Source organism: Rhinopithecus roxellana, chromosome 8 (assembly GCF_007565055.1).
Source record: "Rhinopithecus roxellana isolate Shanxi Qingling chromosome 8, ASM756505v1, whole genome shotgun sequence".
Taxonomy (NCBI): domain Eukaryota; kingdom Metazoa; phylum Chordata; class Mammalia; order Primates; family Cercopithecidae; genus Rhinopithecus; species Rhinopithecus roxellana.
In genome coordinates, this window is record NC_044556.1 from 73967896 (window position 1) to 73990334 (window position 22439).

General features: G+C 39.7%; 1 long non-coding RNA gene across 1 annotated transcript; it reads right to left on the bottom strand.

The window, feature by feature from the left end:
- Positions 1 to 15403: 15403 nt before the first annotated feature.
- Positions 15404 to 18252, bottom strand: LOC104664173. Its single transcript, XR_748216.2, has 2 exons — positions 17931 to 18252; positions 15404 to 15670 (listed from the first exon to the last, which is right to left on the bottom strand). It is a non-coding gene; the product is annotated as an uncharacterized LOC104664173 (long non-coding RNA).
- Between the last annotated feature and the right edge of the window lie 4187 nt (positions 18253 to 22439).

Here is a 22439-nt window from a genome sequence, read left to right on the forward strand (position 1 = left end):
CAGTCCTCCTTGAGCTGTGGTGGGCTTCACCCAGTTCGAGCTTCCTGGCAGCTTTTTTTACCTACTGAAGCCTCAGCAATGGTGGATGCCCCTCCCCAGCCTCACTGCCACCTTGCAGTTAGATCTCAGACTGCTGTACTAGCCATGAGCGAGGGTCCATGGGTGTGGGACCCTCTGAGCCAGGAACGGGATATAATCTCCTGGTGTGCCGTTTGCTAAGACCATTGTAAAAGTACAGTATTAGGGTGGGAGTTTCCCGATTTTCCAGGTACCACCTGTCACGGCTTCCCTTGGCTAGGAAAGGGAATTCCCCGATCTCTTGTGCTTCCTGGGTGAGACGATGCCCCACCCTGCTTCGGTTCACACTCCATGGGCTGCACCCACTGTCAGACAAGCCCCAGTGAGAGGAACCTGGTACCTCAGTTAGAAATGCAGAAATCACCCGTCTTCTGCATCGCTCATGCTGGGAGCTGTAGACTGGAGCTCTTTCTATTTGGCAATTTTGGAACCTCCCTCCTAATGTTTTTTTAAGAGACAGGATCTTGCCATATTGCCCAGGCTGCGTTCAACCCCTGGGCTCAAGTGATCCCCCAGCTTCAAGCCTCTCAAGTCGCTATTACCTGCATGAGTGGTAGCTTCCATTCTTATTTGACTTGGTATCCTTAGCAACTGTCATAGAGCATGACACATTATAACCATGTTTTTTAAAAAGTTTGTTGAGTGAAAAGTCCCCAATTTTTGTTCCAGTCCAGAACTCTGTTCTTCAGATCATTTAATGCTTATGAAATACAAGCGACCAGACTCTGGAAGGAAGTTATACAATCTCAGGGTTAGAATTTAAACTTCTCATCAATGGAAATCAGAGCTATTTCAGGAACAACAGAAGCATATCAGGACTTAATGGCATTCACTTCTGAATTGTCTATAGCTTTTTCTTCTATAGGATGCAAATCAGGATGACTCTTACATCTTGATTATATTCAAAGACTCCCGGAGGACCATCATGGCATGCCAGGCTCTTTCTTGTGTTGCTCCTGTCTACTCCTTCATCCAAATCTCCAGCCTTATGATGATAAACTCCTTGTGGTTAGCAGAATTATCTCTATTGGTTTTTGATCTTTGTCATTGTGCATTCAGCCTCTTCTACCAGAAATACTTTGACAACTTTTGCCTGGTGAACTTTTTCTCCTTCTGTGACTCAGTGGTTGGTTTTTATGTGAACTCTTTGCCAGAAATGATGGTGTGTTACTTACTAATTGTGGTGAGTGGCACTGAAATGGTGCCAACCGTCTCAGCCTCCCAAAGTGCTGGGATTACAGGCTTGAGCCACCGCGCCCAGCCGGGAATAATTAACTTGGTAAATTTAAAGTTCATTTTGCCACTTGGGCTGGGACCACTCAAAAAGAAAAACTTCTCTTTTTGAGCCAAAGACCAGAAAGAAAATAAGATGGATTTTTACACCTTCTTGGGCATGACAAAGGAACAGTTTAGCTGCAAATCTATGTTTTATAAAAGAAAAAAAAAAAAAAAAACTTTGTAGAGTAAGTGGTAGAAGTGTTTGTAGCTCATGACCCAAGAGGACCCAATTACTGGGTGTCTGTGAAGGAGACAGAAGTGTCAGAGGGCTGATGGCAAACAAGCTCTCAAAGCCTGCTTCCAAAACCTGCTCACACAGAGCAGAATTCTAACAAGAAGCAGATGATATTCACCACCTGGGACCTGTCAGGGAGCTCCAGAGAGTCAGAGGGCCAGCTCTGGGAGGCTGACAGAGGCAGTCAAGTGCTTCTGGAGGAAGGTATGGTGAGATGAAAAATTGGGAGACTGACTCTCCTTGTTTTTCTATTGCTTTGCTGCACCTCCCAGAGAGGCTTAGAATATTGCTCAAGACACATTGATTTCCTGCATGTTCTTACTTTGTGATGGAAGGCTTCTGGGAGGGAGAGACAAGCACTGTGAACAATGAGAAATAGAAGATGAAAGTAAAATAGCACCCGAGTTGACTTCATGCCAGATCAAGCAGAGATCCCTGAAGAGTGTATGGGTGCATCAGAGGATAGGAGAAAGGGGAGAGTGGGTGAAAAGTGAGGTGGAGTCTTGGCTAAAATGAATTTTAAATTTATTGGTAAATTTCAATTACACAGGCTTTCCCTGAGGCAGGTTACTGGGATCAAAACTCTACTGTCATTCCTAACAGAGTGGAAATTCTTACACAGTCTACTTCATTTTAGAAGTGAATTAGTCCCTAGGAATGTTTAACTAAAAGAGATAATTATAACAGCACCCAATGAAAAACACACCGTCTTATCATCTTTTCAACCACAGAATAAACATTTTCCAGACACACTGAAGTGAATTTTCCTAACTCCAGGGCTTAGCACCAGCTACCAGGAGATGCTCACTAAATAATTCTTGAATGAATGAATGTCGTGAATGATCCTCTATGTGCCAGAGAGCTTTCAAGAATTGAAAAAAAGCAAAGATTAGTAAGAGGAAACTTCTGATCAATATGGTGGCCCCAGCAGAAGTAATCAAGCTTTCATTCTGCTCCAAATATGTAGAAATGCTGACTTAGATAGAACACATACCTTTTCTTAAACTATATAGCTGAAATTGAAAGCAGGAAGAAGGAAATATCACAAAGTCCCAGAAATGAACAAGAAACTCAAAGCCAGAGTGGTAGAATGATGAATGTTTGTGGGCATATACGAATCACATTTGTACCTAAGGGTGGGGACGTGTATCAGTCCTAAGTAGAATCAAACTATGACACAATATCATGGATGATAGCAAGATAATTGACTTTAATTACTCTATATTCCTCTAATTCAGTTGTATAAGAGAGATATTGATTAGTTACAGATTTAGTTAACTTTGTGCATTAGCATTATAAAGGCAAATACCAAAAAAGGGAGGAAAGAATGCAATGTTTAATTCCTAAACCAGTAGAAAGGGGAAAGAAAGGAAATAAAGGAAATGTGGACCGGGCATGGTGGCTCATGCCTGTAATCCCAGTGCTTTGGGAGGCAGAGGAAGCAGATCACCTGAGGTCAGGAGTTCAACACCAGCCTGACCAATATGGTGAAACCCCATCTTTACTAAAAATACAAAAATTAGCCGGGCATGATGGCGCACGCCTATCATCCCAGCTACTCAGGAGGCTGAGGCAGGAGAATTGCTTGAAATCAGGAAGCAGAGGTTGCAGTGAGCCAAGATTGCACCACTGCACTCCAGCCTGGGCAACAGGGCAAAACTCCATCTCAAAAAAAAAAAAAAAAAAAAAAAAAAAAGAGTGCTTGTGCATGCACATGCATGAAAGAGAGGGTGTGGGAAGAGGTACGGGAATGAACTCATCCTTTAATCAAGAATCCACTCCCATAATAACAAACCCACTCCTGCAATAACAGTCTTAATCCATCTTGAGGGGAGAGTCTTCAGGACCTATTCACCTCTTAAAGGTCCTGCCTGTCAACAATGGGATTGGGAATTAAATTTCCAACAAATGAACTTTGGGGAGCACATTCAAACTACAGCAACAGCTAACAGGAGTGCTTTTCTATCTGTAAAATCAAACAACAAATTCAAGGTTGCTAATAACAAGGCTGAGAGCCATCATTCCAATAAAAATTACAATCCCCTGTCCAATATCCAGTTTTTAAACCCAGAACCCATTGACTTGAGAAGAGGCCCTTTTAGAGGAGCCCTGCAAAATCATGACAAATGTATGTGGTAGTGGCTACTTCAGATTTTCTCAAAGGGAACTACTGCCTTCTATTGGGTAATTGTAGCCTAGGGAAAGTGGAATATCCAAATACTTTAAAGACTGTTGGAAACAGATTCCAAGCTGATATTGATGTCAAAGTGTCATTATGATTTTTCTGTCAGAGTGGGGACCTGGGATAACCAAGTCCAGCCCACAGTGTGTTTACCATGTCTATGAACTCATCCAGTGGTCATTTCTGCAGACCCCAAATAATAATTGTAACAGACATGCTTGGTAGTTGGCACAATCTCCACATTGAATTTTTACCCTACAGGATTAAGGGAAAAGTTAAGAAGAAGTCTGTGAAAACAGCTCATCCTCCCATACTTGTTTCAAGATAGTTACTTCAAAAAAATATTGTCCAATATGAATGGTTGAACTTAGTGCCATTTTACAGTTTTTTAAAGGATACAGGAATGATGGTCCCCATCAGTCTCTGTTTAATTCACCAATCTGATTTCTTCAAAAACAAAACGTATTATTACTGTGGACTACTGCAAACACAGCCAGGCATTGGACCCAGTGGCAGATGTGGTATCTTTGCTAGAGCAGATTAACATGTCATCAGATATATGGTATGCAGCCATATTTCCACTGCTCTGGAAAATATGTTTTTTCATCATTAGGAGGAGGAAATGAAAATAATTTCATTTAAAGTGGACAACTGAATCAATTACATGTTTGTTTCAAGGCTGTGTTAACTCCTCTGGCCTTTGTTTAAATACAGTATGAAGAGATACAGACCATTTAGACATCCATACAGAATACCACATTTGTTCACTATATTGACAACATGCTAATGGAACCAGATGAGCCAAATATAGATGCTAGTTGGAGGATTTGCTAAGAAGCATATTCCCTGGAGAGTTGGAGTTAAACCCTATGAATATTCAGGGCCTGGCGCATTAGTAAAATTATGGATGTATGGTGTTTATGGCATGATAAGAGTCACCCATCCTCCCCAAATAAAGAAAAAATGATCAAGATTTGTATTATCAGCATGAAGAAGGAAGTAAAATGCCTAGCAGGTTTCTTTGGGCTACAAAGGCAGCATATTCCACATTATGGGAACCATATCTGGCAATACTAATGTGACCTAAACACCAGATGATATGAAAGGCTGCCGGATTTTAATAGGGCCCAGCTATGGCTCCTGTCTAGCACTTTGGGCAATTCATGCCAAAGGGTCAGCAGGTAAGGAAATGAATCACCATCTTGGCAGGAGTAAGTCAGGATGCTGTTACACAATGAGAACATTAGGAATATATTTAGCAGCCAGATAATACACTTAAGTATCTTTGAGTGTTTCTGTATCAAGTTTTGACAATAATTGCACAAATACAGTAACTCTGGTCTGAGAAGGTAATGATAATGAGGAAGGGAATTAGACCGCACAGGGTTGAAGATCTAGTTCACATCACCAGGGAAGTCTCCAAGACCACCATAGGTGCTAGCTGAGGGTAAGGGAAATTTATAATAAGTGGTAGAGAAGGGAGATAGTGAAGACCATGTATGGACTTGAGATAAGCAAAAGTGATGGGGACTGTAGTTTATCATCATATATTTTTTTTTCTTTTCTAAGTTTGTCCTCTGGAATGTTAGAAGAGTCACTCCCAGGACCTATATGAGGAAGTGAATCCAGGCAGCTTGAGGTGTAGTCTGTGGTGAGTACTATAATATGCCTCCAGATTCCTCTTTACTAATTAAGGACATACTCCCCCAGCTTCTAGAAGTACTGATGAAAGACAGTCTTCAGCTGTAAACTTCTCCTGAGAGATTGCCTTTACCAAAAAAACTGTCTCATCCCAAATCACACTTCTTTCAGCGAAGTCCACATCTGGTGACTGATCATCCAGAGGTTATAAAGTCCTGGCACCCTTACCTTAACTGGGCAAACTCTAAAGAACCATCCCAGCTCCAGAGCTCTTCATGTGGTCATCTTAGATCTCTGTTGAGACTACATCACAGCTCAACTTCTCCCTCTGCCCAATCGTGGTTGGTTTTTTTTTCCTTTTCTTCTACAGGTTTTGATCCCAGGAGTGCCACCTAATAAACGTCTTACCTGTTAATCACTATCTCATGGTTGCCTCTCAGAGAACTTAAACTGTATCAAACATTATATACTGATACTATGACTGAAACCATAACTATCATGAATTTATATATATACGTTTTCTTACTCTTCTCATGCTGCTAATAAAGACATACCTTAGACTGGGTAATTTATAAAGGAAAGAGGTTTAATTGACTCACACAGCTCTACATGGCTGGGGAGGCCTCACAATCATAGCAGAAGGTGATGGAGAAGCAAAGTCATGTCTTACATGGCAGCAGTCAAGAGAACGTGTGCAGGGGACCTCCCATTTATAAAGCCATCAGATCATGAGATGTATTCACTACCATGAGAACAGTATGGGGGAAACTCCCCCCGTGGTTCAATTATCTCTCCCTGGCCCTGCCCTTGACATGTAGAGACTATTACAATTCAAGATGAGATTTGGGCAGGGACACAGCCAAACCATTTACAAATTTATAAAATAAATGCTGATAGAATTACATGAAGGAATTTAGAAGTATACAATACTTGTGTAAAGATTTTAACACCTATTTTAGAAACTGATAGATCAGGAAGTCAATATTAGTACAGATACTAAAGATTTGAATAAAATAGCTGTTTTCTCTCAGGTAATATAATGTAACATATCATAATACAACGTAACTATATTCTTATGTAAGGAATGAGGTGCACATATGTTTTTTTAAATATACATGTATCATTTTAAAAAGCTGGTCATGCATTAGTTTATAAAAGGTCTCAAAAATGTCCAAATAATTGATATCATATAGAACATTTCATCTTAGCAAAGTATAAGACACAGTAAAATAGAATTAATACAGTTGGGCCTTCACAAACCTGTATTAGAAAAATAATGATCTATAACAAAAATTAATTAGTAATCAAAAATTCTCCCTAAAAAGGCACCAATCCCACATAATTTTATAGAGAAGTTTTTACCACAAATCAGAAGCTCATAATTCCTTTCTGATACAGTCTCTTTCAGCAAATGAACAAAGAGAGTAAACTACCTATTATTTGATATCAAAATTAGGCACAGGAAATATAAGAAATGAGATATATTGTCCAATCTCACTATAGCACAGATGAACAAATTATAACAAACCCAGAATTGGATTGATAGTACATCAGGATAAAACAGATTATCCCAAGTACGCGAAGATATGTCAATATTTAAAAGATCTATAAATCTTCATTCAACACATTAACAAAAAAAAGACAAAAACGTGAGCATCTCAGTGAATGTAGAAAAATATTTTATAAGGTCAATATTCATTCACAAATTAAGGAAAAGACCAGTACATAAGAAAAGAACTTCCTTAACCTTATAAAGAGCATCTATCCCAAACCCACAGAAAATGCCATACTTTATGGTCAGATTTTAGAAGCATTCATATTAAACTCAAGACAAGAAATTATTCACTAAAACCGCTTCTATGTAGCAATTACTGGAAGTTTTAACCCATTCAAAAATGCAATAAAAAGAAATAAGTGATATAATTATTTGAAAAAAAGAAGCACAATTGTTATTTGCAGATGGTATCATTGTTTGCATATGAAATGCAAAAAGAATTCACAGACTATTTAGAATTTAAAAAGTTCAGGAAGAATGCCGGAAATAAGATCAACATACAAAAATAATTAGTGAGATTTTATTTAACAATAATTGGAAAATAGAAAACATTATTTTTTAAAGATCTCATTCACAATTGCATTCAAATTTACACAGTGCCTAGGGCAAAAATAATCTAACAAATAGTATTTAATACTTTTATAAAGAAAATTACATAACTATACAAGGTCAAAAAGGAGCTTGGTTATGAACATGCAAGTTCAACATCCTGAATATATGCTATAAATTATTTCTCACATTGATCTATAAATTCAATGTAATTCCAACAAAAATTGCAATGAAATTATTTTCCATGGATTTGATGGACTTATTTTATTTATTTATTTATTTATTTATTTATTTATTTATTTACAGAGTCTCTCTCTCTCTATCACCCAAGCTAGAGTGCAGGGGCACGATCTCAGCTCACTGCAACCTCTGCCTCCCAAGCTCAAGTAATTCTCGCACCTCAGCCATCCAAGTAGATGGGATTGCAGGCAGGCACCACCATGCTCAGCTAATTTTTCTATTTTTAGTAGAGATGGGGTTTCACCATGTTGGCCAGGCTGTCCTCAAGCTTCTGGTCTCAAGTGATCCTCCCGCCTCAGCCTCCCAAAGTGCTGGGATTACAGGTGTGAGCCACCGTGCCCAGCCATGATGGACTTATTTTAAAATTCCTGTTTATGAGTAAATGTTCAAGAATAGGCAGGGCAGTAAAGAACAAGAACTAAGAGGAGTTATTCTCCTGAATTTCAATAACTGGTTTAAAGCTGTAGTAATTAGAGCAGTGTGGTATTTTACAGGGTTAAAAATATGTTAATTCGATAGACTCAAGGGCTCAGGAATAGACGCTGGGGTATATAGGAACTTGATTTATGAGAGAAGTGGTTTCACAAATCAAAATTTATTTAAATACTTATCTGTATGAGACCAGGTGTGGTGGCTCACACCTGTAATCCCAGCACTTTGGGAGGCTAATGTGGGCAGATCACTTGAGGTCAGGAGTTCAAGATCAGCCTGGCTAACATGGTAAAACCTCATCTCTACTAAAAGTAGAAAAATTATCTGGGTATGGTGGCTCTATCCTGTAGTCCCAGCTGCTTGGAAGGCTGAGGCAGGAGAATAACTTGAACCTGGGAGGCAGAGGTTGCAGTGAGCCAAGACTGCACCACTACACTCCAGCCTGAGTGACTGAGAGAGACTCTATCTCAAAAAAACAAAAACAAAAACAAAACAAACAAACAAAAAAATCCAAAAAAGTTATCTGTATGAAAAGAAAATTAGAGATGTACCTCTATATAAAAACAAATTAAAGGTAGACAAAGGTTTAAATTAAAAAAAAAGATTGTAAAAGTTAAAATAGGAGCACAACTTTATGATCCTATGAAGAAAAATATGTTTGCATAGAAAAAAAGGACAAATTATAAAGAAAATTGATAAATTTACACTAAAATTTCAAATACATTCATGACAAAAGTTTACAAAGTTAAAAGACAAAGAAGATTTTTGTAACATACTTAATAGACAAAGAATCAGTCTGGAATACATAGAGAACACTCCTTGAAGATGATAATAATAGCTACCATTTATTAAGCAGTTACTATATTCCAGGATCTCTTCTAACAGGTTAATATGTATTAACTCTCTTAACCACCACAAAAATCCTATGAGATACTACTTTTTTTTTTTCCATTTTAGAGCTGAAGAAAGTGAGCCAAGGAGAGGTTAAGTCACATCCCCAAGTACACATGCCTATTAAGTGACACATTTATAATGGGAATTCATGATGATTGGCTCCAGAGTGTTAGCTCCAAAAAAAGAAAAAAAAGAGAGAGAAGAAAAAGACAGATCATTCAGTTGAACAGAAGGCAAAAGATTTGAGCAGGTTATTCATGGAAGAGAAAGCCAGAACTGCCAATAAAGATGAAAATATACCCATCCTCACTAATCAGGGAAATGCAATTTAAAACCTCAGTGACGTTTCTCAACCATCAGATGGGCAACATTTTTAAAAGTCTAAGAAATACTAAATGTTGACCAGATTTGACAAAAAAGGGGGATTCATATATCCTGCTGAAGGGAGTATAAATTGGTACACACACTTTTGGAAGCGAGTTGGCTGTATCTAGTAAAATTGGCGCAGCATATACCTAATGACTCAGCGATTTCACTTTCCAGGTATAGTCACATGCAAAGGAAACATGTATAAGGATATTCAATGCGATTTTGAACTGTAAATAGAGAACTGGAAAGAGTTTAGGGAACAAGAAAAATAAATTGCAGTGTAATAGTAGGATATAATGCTCTTTAGCAATTAAAATTAATGAGTTAAATTTGTATGCATCAAATTGTATGGATCTCTAAGATTGTACTATTGAATGAAAGAAGTACTGTGTAGTCCCTATACATGTGTGGAATATTACATCTTTTATGTAAGTTTTTAGAACATAAAAAAAACTATGTGTTGTTTATGGTACTTAAAGTAGAAATACGTGAAGTGTAGGGCATAAACTTACTTAATAATGGTTGCTTCTGGAAAGGGAGGGAGGTGAATATGACTTCAGAGACATACTAGAATTTAGTCACATATTTAATATTTATTATATAAAGATAATGCACATATGACAATGTATTCTGGTGATAGGTGCATGGGTTGATTATCGTCTGCATATTTTACTATATTTTTAATAATAAAATAGAATAAAGGGACAAGAAAGATGATTAAGACATAGTCCATACTTACAAAGATCTCATCTCTATTCATTCTGACACAAAGCTCTATAAGTAAACAGTATCCTTTAAACAGTAAAGACATACACAAGAGTAACGCTTCCTGCCTACCTAGCTTGTATTCTGTCCTCCTGGGTATCTGCTTTTGCCTGCAGCTGGGAGAAAAATCAGAGTTGAGGCAGGACACAAACATCATCTATGGCCCTCACGGAAGAGATGAGGAAACTGAGCTACAATGGGAGAACTGGCCTAGGATCAAGGATTATAGAAAGCCAATAAGTCATAGGACTTAGACCAGAACCTAGACCTCAAGATTTATAAAATAGAAAGTACAAATTGGAGGCCAGCAGGTCAAATTAGGTCCACAGACTTCTATGTAGTTTCTTTTATTTTTTTTTTAAAGAAATGTGAACATTATTATAATATTATATTAAATGTGTATAGTTAGCCACAACCTCTTGAAATCCCTATTTTCTCATGTGAACACTTTACTCATTGATGTTACCCTTAAGTATATTTAAATATATTTGTGTTTGTGACCTTCATCATGGAATCTTTGACATGGAAGAAACCTTAGGGAAAAAAGGTGACATGTTCTCAATGTAGTAATTGCCTCGACGACATCCCTGACAGTTGGAACATGCCTCTGCTTGTACACTTCAGCTATAGGATGCTTACCAACTCTCAACATCGCCCAGAAAATCTTTGAACAGCTCTGTTAGAAAGTTCTGCCTTTTATGGAGTCAAAGTGTGTCTGACTTCCTTCTCACTCATTATTCTTAGTCCAGTCCTCTAAAGGTGCCTGAAATAAATCTAATTGCTCTTCTGAAAATATTTGAAGACAGCTAACATTGTTGAACTAAATCATTTCTTCTTCAGGATAAACACTTTTGCTTCTTCTCACTCTTCTAGAGTTACTGGTTTTCAAACTCTTAGTGATGCGTTCCAACTCCTTGCTACCTGAAGATGAGGGAGAAAGATTGGTTATAAAGGTATTAGTCCATTTTCACACTGCTATAAAGAACTTCCTTAAGACTGGGTTGTTTATAAAGGAAAGAAGTTTGACTCACAATTTGGCATGGCTGAGAAGGCCTCAGGATACTCACAGTCATGGCAGAAGGGGAAGCAGGCACCTGCTTCATAAGGCAGCAGGAAAGAACAAAGGAGGAACTTCCAAACACTTATAAAATTATCAGGTCTTATGTGAATTCACTCACTATCATGAGAACAGCATGGGGGAACCTGCCCCCATGATCCAGTCACCTCCCTCCCTCAACACCTGGGGATTACAGGTCCCTCCCTCAACATACGGGAATTACCATTTGAGATGAGATTTGGTTGGGAACACAGAGCCAAACCATATCAATGGGTATCAGAGTTAACACTCTTCATCCACTGCTTTACCATTCATCTACTTACATTCAGAAGAATGTATGGCTTCCTCCCTACTTCTCCAGCCCTTTTCCCACTTACTTCACTTCATTTTCTTTTATCCTTTCTTCTCTTTGCCTTCAGCCTGTGCCATATTGACACGTTGTTTTCACTCCAGCAACCATGAACAATATTTGAAGTTCTCTGAACAAAGCATGCTATATAAAATAGTATCACTATGTCACTTCATATCCTGCTTTCTCCACATGAAATATCTCACTAATGATTTCCCCCTGGGAACTTCCATTTATTCTTCAAAACTCAGCTTCAATGTCACTGTCTACTGAGGCTTTCCTATGCCTTCAGCCATCTCCTTCTCCTCTTTTACACTCCAATCAAAGTCAATCCCTTCCTCCTGCATGCTGACTTCCGCGTTATGCAAACTTCTATTCTTGCACATCTCCCACTGGATTACAATTATTTGTTTGCATTTCTAGTTCCGTCTTTTTTATTATAATCTATTGGAGGGAAGGGCTTTTGTTAATCCTTTTTGTAATTCCAACATTAAGCCCAGTACTGGCACACAATAGGTGCTTAATAAAATGCTTCCTAAGTTAACTGCAACTCTGAGATCACTGGATATTTTGTACAGATACAATTTGCCTTAAGGCCAGCTTGAGTATTCTCCATTCTCCAATTAGAATTGAGGTGCCCAAGAACAGGAATCATGTTTTGTTTTCCTTGCTTTCCTAATACCACGTACAATTTCCATCATCACTCAGATAATTGTTAAAGGAACAAAGATGATTCACAGGCATATGTTGTGTTGCAAGCATTAAGAAATACAGATTTTTTTAAACTCTCCATTGTAAAGAAGGTTAAAAATGTATATACACATAAACATTACATTTGTATTCATATGCATATATGTACACAAATATTTGTATACAGCTATCACCATATATATGTGTAAATAAAAGAGTGTTGCCTTTGCACATTCCAGCATATATACATCTTCTGAATTGCAAAGTGCACTCCAGTTTATCTGAAGTTCTGCACAATATGTCCAACCTCCTAGGCAAAGTTTCTTGTTAATTTCCTTTACCTCCATGAATGTATGATTTATTTAATGAAACGCCTGCCATGCAGCAAATAAAACCTTTGTTCTACCTAGGGGAATCGTTCTCCAACATCACAGAATTCATAGCCCCAGTTACAGAAGTTTACATAGGAGCAGTGGTCCAACTCAGAATCCCAAGTACAACGTCTCCTAGCCCATTCTCACTAGATACATTCCAGTGTCTAACTACCCCAGGGTAGAGGGGATGAGAAAAAAAATTTAAACAGAACAAAACAAAACCGTAGTCCTAACAATGTTTGTGGTGGTTGTGTTTTTTTTCCATTTTTGTTTCTCTTCGTCCTCAATTCTTATCACTTCACAGGAATGTGTACAGAAACTAATGTAATTAACTGGATCTCTTTCTTTCTTCTCTTCCTTTATCCCTCTCACACCTTAAAAGAAAACTTATATTTTTATTGTTCAATCAGTGAATACTAAACAGTTAACCATCTGTTTCAAAATTGATTTTATAGAAAAAGACCTTGAGTCATTTCAGTCTGAACCTCTGGGAATGTATCCAAAAGAGATGAGAAATGTATTACACCTGAATTTCACTCTGCTCCTTTGCAATCCCAACCCAAATTGAAGAAACTATAAGATAAACTGCAAAGTGAGGAATCTATAAATTATTAAATATCAACAAAGAACATTATTTTGAAGCTTGCAAATATGTATCACCCTAAAGCAAGGCCTATTTCTGACCAGCAGTAGGCAGATTTGTTTGATAAGTTCTAATAATATTTTAGCTTTTATTCCCAGTTCCCCTAAGACTTAACATTGTAGAAGATGTTCTTTGTTGTGAGGTTTACTCTTAGCACATGTAACATCTGGGTTCATGATTGCACATGCTTTTTTGTTTGTTTAACAATATGCATTCATTCATACAATCAACATTTACTGAACCTTTACTTTAAGAATACAAACATAAATGGTATAGTATCTATCTTGGTAGTATCCTAGTTAACTAGGATGCACTAGTTAACTAGCACTCCTTAAAGTGCCACGCTTTATAAATTTTGCTCACAGATTCTGTGGATCAGGAATTCAGAGAGGGTGTGGTGAGGATAGGGTGGCTCTCCCTCACAATGCCTGTGGCCTCAGCTGACAAAACTCAAGGCTGAGGGTGACCAGATGGCTGAGAGCTAACACCATGTGAAGGTATAGTTGGCAGTCATATTTCTGGCAGTAGATTAACTCAGTGGCTGGGACATCAGCTGGGGCTGTTTGTCAGTGTTCATGTGGCCTCATATGTGCTTGGGCTTCCTTGCTGCATGGTGGCCTTGCAGAAGTTGAACTTCCTATGTGATTCCAAAGGAGGATGTCCTAGCTGTAAGAAAGTTGTAGAATCTTTTCTGACTTTTTCTTAGAAGTCAGACAGAATCATCCACTGCATTGTATTGGTTACATGCAAGTCACCAGCTAGAGTCCAAGGAAGAGGACATAGATCCTATCTCTTAATGGAAGGTGTGTCAGGTCACACTGTAGAATAACATGTATAATAGGAGATACTTTCACTGCCATCATTGGAAAATGCAACCAGCCACAAGCAGCTTATAGTTTAGTAGGAAAGTTAGACATGTAAATGGATCAATTCAAGAAAGGGTTATAGTGCTATTAAAAAGAAAGGACTTGTTGAGTACAGCAAAATACCTGGTCAATCATATCAAGAGAAAATGAGGTCAGTAAAAGGTTAAAAGAGGAAGTGGCTCAAAGTTGGTAAGTGATAACTTCCACCTCTTGGTGGAAGTTGTTATGGAAGGAGTAACTTACACAAAACACCCTTCTAGGCCAGGCGCGGTGGCTCCAGCCTGTAATCCCAGCACTTTGGGAGGCCGAGACGGGCGGATCACGAGGTCAGGAGATCGAGACCATCCTGGCTAACATGGTGAAACCCCGTCTCTACTAAAAAATACAAAAAACTAGCCGGGCGAGGTGGCGGGCGCCTGTAGTCCCAGCTACTCGGGAGGCTGAGGCAGGAGAATGGCATGAACCCGGGAGGCGGAGCTTGCAGTGAGCTGAGATCCGGCCACTGCACTCCAGCCCCGGCGACAGAGTGAGACTCCGTCTCAAAAACAAAAAAACAAAAAAACAAAAAAACAAAAAACACCCTTCTATCAGTAACACATATACAGTACTTAAAACATGTCTTATGTTAAAGAAAAAAAAATAACACCCAAAACCCAGAAAGCCACTGTATTCTCCAATGCCTTTCAAAATCCCTTTGCTAGTTGGGGAATGAGCATGAGATAAGGTGAGAACACCTGAAAAATGGTGACTTCCCTGGGGCTGGAATGAGCAAAGGGCAGGATTAGAAATTACATTGTAATTTTTGCCAACCCACATCACCACAACAACCCTTGACCTGCATAGGAGCTCCTGAAGCTGTGATGGGCCAGCAGGAGAGTGCTACTCAGACAGGACTTACCTGTCCTCTCTCAGGCACATCTCTAGTATCACAGAGCAGATGTGTCCAAGGATCACCCAACCCAAGTTGCTATAAGCTTGATGTGTTGTCTGTTCTCCCCAGGTCTTGGGACTTGATAAAATGATGGATTTGTTGAGGCTTCAGGGGTTGTTTCCCCAGGGATTCAAGCATTTTCAGACTTTATTTAAGGCTAAGGTCAATCTTTGCAGCTTTGAAGCAGCACAAAGGCATTAAGAAAGTGTCCAATGTTCCTAGAGAGGAGAGAGGCAAAGCATGTGTGCATGAACGTCCCCCAAAGCTAACTGGAAAACCTTTTCCATGTTTTATTTATTTTGTGTTATTAAAGCAGCATTGTCATCCGTGCTGAGCCAGAGCTTCTAATTCAGTGGAAATGAAATTCCAGCCCAGTGTGTGCTTAACTTCCCCAGCACAGCAAATCCATTTCTCTTTTTGTCTCTGTCTCATCTCCCCCTTTGTAGTGAAGAGATGTACAGTGCAGCGATGAAGTCTGTCAGTGGGAAACCACTCTGGCAATTTCGGAGTGATGTCTGAAGAAATGAATTGAGCCGGCTTGCCTGGGGTGGAGACACAAGACAGACCATGCTTTTACAGTCACTGCTGGGTTTGCGATTTGTTGTGTGCTGCCTATCTATGCAGATTCTTTTCTGTTCCAACACATAAAGAAAAACATTCCCAGTCAGATGCTCCCAGCTTATCACTCCATATCAACCCAGAAGCAACACAGGTTTTCAATTTCTCCATTTGCAAGTGCAATTGAAAATTGGCAGAGGTTGCTATGCAGGGATAAAATGAACAGTGGTGCAGTTTGGCCTCTACAGATAGAGATAGCATCCATGAGGTTGTGGGGCGAGAGTGGGATAAAGGATCTGGGAATCATCTCACCCATATTTGATTGCTGGAAGCTCTAGCAAGCCATATTATGCTATTCCTTTCTGTGCTTAGGCTAGCTCTCTTTTGCTTCTGAGCATTTGCCCATGTTATCCGCCTCTACTTAGAACTCTCTCCAGTCGCCCCATTATAGCCCATCTTCTTCCATGCTCCTGTTTCATCTTTCTTTCTTATTTTTTTAGAGATAGTGTCTCATCCTGTCACCCAGTCTGAGTGCAGTGGCATGATCATGGCTCACTGAAGCCTCAAACTCCTGGACTCAAGCCTCCCACCTCAGCCTCCCTAGTAGCGGGGACTACAGGCATGTGCCACCACACCTGGCTAGTTTTATTTATTATGTTGTATGTATGTATGTATATGTGTTTTTAGAGATGAGTCTTGCTATGTTGCTCAGGCTGGTCTCAAACTCCTGGGCTCAAGGGTTCCTCCCACCTCAGCCTCCTGAGTAGGTGAAATTCCAGGTGTAAGCCACCACAGCCTGCTTTCCTCTTCATCTTTCCAACTTTAGCTTGCCCAATTTCCATTTTGATGTCACCTCTAACTGAATGCCTTCCTTTCCCCATTAATATTTGATTTGGCCCCTCCCTCATTGTGCTTCTTTAGTCCCTGAACTTATTTTCAACACAAACTTCTGATATGGTATTATAATTTCCTTTTTTTCTTATTTGATTCCCTCACTAGATTATAAGGTATCTGAGAGCAGGAAACCCATGTTTCTCTGCTGTTCTGTTTCTATGCACCTAATACAATATCTACCACATTGCAGATGCTCAAAAATGATGAATTAATAAGGTAAGAAAATGTAAGGTAGATCCTTTGTCCCACTCCTGCTCCCCCACCTAACACATACTATCTCTATCTGTAATGGCCAGTCTGTACCACTGTTCATTTTATCCCCACGGAATCTTCTGTCAACTTTCAATTGCACTTACAAATAGAGACATTGAAACGTTATATATAAATTGAATTAATAGGTAAATATGTGATTAGAGTTCAAATGGATTCGTCAAATAATGAAAAGGGAGTTAGGTTTTATACCAACTAGATGTGAAAACAGAAAATATAATGCATATTAGTCAGCTCAGGCTGCTGTAATAAAATGCCATAGACCAGGTGACTTAAACAACAGACACTTATCACAGTTCCGGAGTCTTGGAAGTCCAAGATCATGGTGGCAGCAGATTCTGTTTCTGGCGAGGGCTCTCTTGCTGGCTTGCAGATGGCTGTCTGCTCATTGTATCTTCACATGTTGGAGACAGAGAAACAAGTTGTTTGGTGTCTTTCTTTTTTTTTTTTTTTTGTTTTTAGAAGTAAGGGCACTAATCCCATTCTAGGGACCCAATCCTCATGACCTCATCTCAACCTAATTACCTCCCAAAGGCCTCATTTCTAAATACTATCATATTGGGGTTTAGGGCTTCAAAATGGGAATTTTGCACAGTGACAGTAACAGTGAGATCTTGGTGAAAGTTTTACATATACTCAGAAAACAGCAATATTATAAAAGTAGGATATCTTTAGAAAGAAATACATCAATTGGAATAAAAAACTCTATAGTATAGTATACCAAATTGAATCTATAATCGTACTTCTGGCAATATAACCTAAGAAAATAATCTTAAAGTAGGAAAAAGCTGTATACATGAAGAGTCTTCATTTTAGCATTGTTTACAATACTGAGAAATTGGAAACAATTTGAACAGTGCAGGAATGGTTAAATAAATGACAATATCATGCACTATAATACTATATTATGTAGCCATTAAAATGATAGATTTGAGGCTTATTTTGTAATATAAAAATATTTATTGTGTAGTTTTAGGTTAAACAATCAAATTGTACCTATACTGTGGTTTAAATTATATAAAATTATGTTTTTGAATGGACAAGTTCTGAATAGGAATAAATGGAAATAGCTGTACTTACTGGCGTGGTTGAATGTAGTGCAATTTTAGCATTCTTTTAGCTTTTTTAGTGCTATAATGCATGACTTTAAAATGATACTTTAAAAGAAAGATCCTGAAGAAGCTACTGAGAACTGAGTCATAAGGCTGATGGATTCTTCTTTCAAAACATCTTCCTGGGATTTGTGTCAGACAATCTTGGCTAAAGGGTACAGAAATCTCCTTTCACTCCTCTCAATATGGAAACCTCAAGATTAAATGAGAAAGATCTAGTATATGGGTGTTTGAATGATTTTTTCTTCAATTTTCACCTTCTGGTGAGGCCAACTACATGTTGGGAGCGTATCTTCCCATTGTCAAACAATTGTTTGTCCAAATAAAGGAATCTGTAAATTTACCAAGGCGATTATTACATGACCAACCATGGATTGGCTACAGAGTCCCATTTTATTGCTTCCTATTTGTTCACAAAGGTATTTTTGAGCACAAACCTGAACTTTTTCTAAATCCTCACTCAAGAAAAAAATATATCAGAGACATTTTTGTTGTTGTTGTTGTTGTTGTTGTTGTTGTTGAGATGAAGTCTCGCTCCGTCGCCCAGGCTGGAGTGCAGTGGCCGGATCTCAGCTCACTGCAAGCTCCGCCTCCTGGGTTTACACCATTCTCCTGCCTCAGCCTCCCAAGTAGCTGGGACTACAGGCACCCCCCACCTCGCCCGGGTAGTTTTTTTTTTTTTGTTGTTGTTGTTGTTGTTGTTGTTTTGTATTTTTTTAGTAGAGACGGGGTTTCACTGTGTTAGCCAGGATGGTCTCGATCTCCTGACCTCGTGATCCACCCGTCTTGACCTCCCAAAGTGCTGGGATTACAGGCTTGAGCCGCCGCGCCTGGCCAAGACATTTTTATCTACATTCATTTGAATGTAGGATGATCTGTCTGACTAGGAGCATGTGAGGCAACTTGGGATGGTGGAAAGATGGAGTCTTTGTGGTAGACAACCTCAGTTTATTTAGGACCATGGCCAAGTTAGGTAATCTTTCTAGGTCTCGATCTCATCTGAGAAATTTGGAGGCTAATCACTACCTTATGTGATTCTTATAAAGAATCAGTGAGATAATCTGTGTAACACACTCAGTTTACTAACTGCCATACAGAATCCTCTTCTTCAGTTTAACAAACCTTGAACACCTACCATATACCAGGCTAACTGGGACATGTAGCCAGTTGATCCAGCTTACCCCTTCACACAGACTGCTCTGTGCTCATGAAAAAGTCAGGATCACTTTTATGGCTAAATTGCAGTCACATGGTTTGTGAATACAATACTGAGAGACTGGGACCCCTTAGAGGACTATGGCCTACAGTGGGTGACTGTATGGCCTATCAGAGATTAGAGATTCAGACACTGTCTTCCTTAATCCAGTGAGAAATTCACAGGAGAGAGTGCTGCACCCTGTAAGTGAGGCAACAACAGCATTTATAGAGGCAAAATGTGCAGTCAACAAAATATAGACAATTAAATCCATGTCTCATTGACCTAGCTTTGTCTGCATTCTGGGACCCTTTGTAGCAGTGACTTTAGTTCTAGTCAGAAGTACTTCATCCACATTAAACTGACCAAAAGAATAGTTTTTTCTCTAACTCTCTTCTCACTGTTTGCAGAATAAAAGTTGTTTTTGATTGGCAAGCGATCTTATGCAAGAATGTAACAGGAGATCAAGGAAGTCTAATTTTAGTCTCTCTCCCCCGGAAACGCTGTGTGATTTGGGGACATATAGTTGAAGTTTTCTGTTTTCCAATTTTCATGTTTTAAACGGTTTTAATAATTCCACAAGATTCCTATCCACAAATAATTCCCCAAGGAAGAAAGGAGAACACCGCAGGAAGCCTGGTGAGCTCGGAGGAAGAAGAATGCTATGAAATCTGTAGTCCCGCAGATCTGCACACCAGGGTGGTCTGCACGTGTTTGCTGATCTCTGACCTGGACTACATCCATGCACTCTAAACATATTTACCTCATTAAACAAAGTTTGGTTTTTGGCCATCACTTCAAATTCAGCACAATCATTTTCCAGGCCTCTACCCTCGCCAAAAAAAATCACAATCAGTTCCTTCTCCAGCATCCTGTCTACTGAGGACACTTAAACCCACAAAGTCATTGTCTACTCATTTTGCTTCCTGATTGCTACCTTCCTACAGCATCTGACATCATTTTCTGAAATGTATGTGGCCTCTTTTCCCCTTCCACCGTTTTTACCCTCCTGGAGGTCATATCAGTTCTCCCCAGGAATTCTGTCAGAGACCCTACACTATGTATTTTCCTCTCTTCGACCCACAGCAGCATACACTTCCTTAATGCTTATTTTGTCCTGGTTGTCTTCTGATAGTAAAAACTCTGCTCACTTTTCAGTTTTGTGTGTGTGTGTGTGTGTGTGTGTGTGTGTGTGATGGAGTTTTGCTCTTGTCACCCAGGCTGGAATGCAGTGGCATGGTCTTGGCTCACTGCAACCTCTGCCTCCTGGGTTCAAGGGATTCTCATGCCTCAGCCTCCTGCGTAGCTGGATTGCAGGTGCCCACCACCACGCCCAGTTAATTTTTGTATTTTTAGTAGAGACTGGGTTTCACCATGTTGGCCAGGCTGGTCTTGAACTCCTGACCTCAGGTGATCCGCCCTCCTCAGCCTCCCAAAGTGCTGAGATTACAGATGTGAGCCACCGCGCCTGGTTACTTTCTATTTCCTCTTGCATCAAGTCTCATTTTCTCTCCCTGACTCCTAAGGACCTCTGCAGCGTCTTCACCCCGGGCTTTTGACAATTCAGCCACACCCTGCTCCCCAGCTACTGCAGTACCACTTCTCTTTTCAGAACAATTTTCCACCTCTCTCCCTCATAGCTTTTTGGTCTGGTCCAATACGGTGTCCCAGAACTGCCTCTCAGGCCTGTGCTGCTTTCTTTGCCACCATTTACCTTTCATGCTGCTGGTTCTGGGGACTCAGGTGGCGTTTTATTCGTCTTTTAAGAACAACACCCTCTCTCCGGGAAGTACAAAGTTAGACAGTGTTTTCAGAGGCGTGCTCTCTGATCCATCACTTCTCTGTCTGTGATTATTTCTTTGTTATGATTTCTGAAAGCGCTGCGTGCAAACCTCCCTCTTTGGTTGTACAGATAGAGTCATAAAATCAACTGTCATGACAACTTGGAAAAATTAATCTTCTTTATTTCATCTATAACTCCTGCAATTTCCCTCTCTAGCCTCCAACTTGCAGAATAGGAAGAAAAAAATTAATTCTTTTCAGTCTAAGGTGGTCTAGAAAAGCAACAGCGCCAGCAGGACTTCAGCTCCTTGACCAAGTTTCCCACCCTGTTAGTATGGCTAGGACGCTGATTGTTGCAGGGGCAATTTAAAGAAAAGAGGGACTAGAGGCAGAGGGTCCTGCTGCTCCCTGTACATGCCCCATCCTCATGATCTGATGTGTCTGTGCATTCCAAGCCTAAGTTCAGAGAGTGGAAACACAAAGACGCCCATGGTCACCCTGCTTCCCTCCTCCTTCCCCTTCTCTTTGCTATCCCTTTGCCATTCAGTGGCCTAATGCGGGAAACTTTCCCCCTTTTTGGACACTTATACCTTTTATGGATGCCCAGCATCTTTGAACAGCATTGCTTCTTTGTTTCCCTGCTCTCCCCCCTCTGCATTTCCCACCTTCTGTCCTCAAAAGTAGAAGCCAGAACTTGGTTTTCCAGTCCCCCTTATGGCCCGTGACCTAGACTCAGTTATTAGAGGCACCATCAGTGTGAAACCTGGATTTAGAAGACAGGTGGGGAGAAGGAGGTGCTGTCTGCCATGGTTTCCTGGTGAATATGGGCGACACAGCAGAGAGCTACTGAGTCATAGAGGTGCTGGTGTACTTGCTGGCTCTTCTGCTCTATGGTAGCAGGATCACTCTTAGTGTGCATTCTGGTGGCATGATTTAAAAGTTGGTGGAGATGCTGCTTCTGAGCCTGATTGTCTGGCTTGTTGGACAATTTCATAAACTATCTAATATTCTTTAATACTTCTGCTTCAAGGGGCCAGAGCATTTTCACTCTAAATACTAACATAATACCCTTTCATCCTCACACATGCACTGACTTTCTTGCCTGGACCACTGTTACATAAAACATATGGGCCTATTTTGATCCTTGATATATGCTAACTGGAAGTTTACAAGTATCTGTTTTTCAAGTTCAGTCTTGCCAGGAGTTAGGTTCCCATTATCCTACGTAAATGTAAATCATTACTCCAGAGTAGTTAGGAGATAGAAGGTTGCAAGGGAAAAGTATTTGAGAATAATATTAAAATGCATCAATTTAATATTTAAAAGAACATGACCCCATTAAATATGGTTTCTGGGAAAATTATGCTTATCTTTTTCCCCAGGGAGACCCCATTTCTCTGGGTATTTTCTGAAAAATTCAACGGTATGGATAATTCACATCCCACAGTCCAAGGATCATTTGCATGTTTGAGGAATGCCAGACTGGGCGAAAGCCCTTCT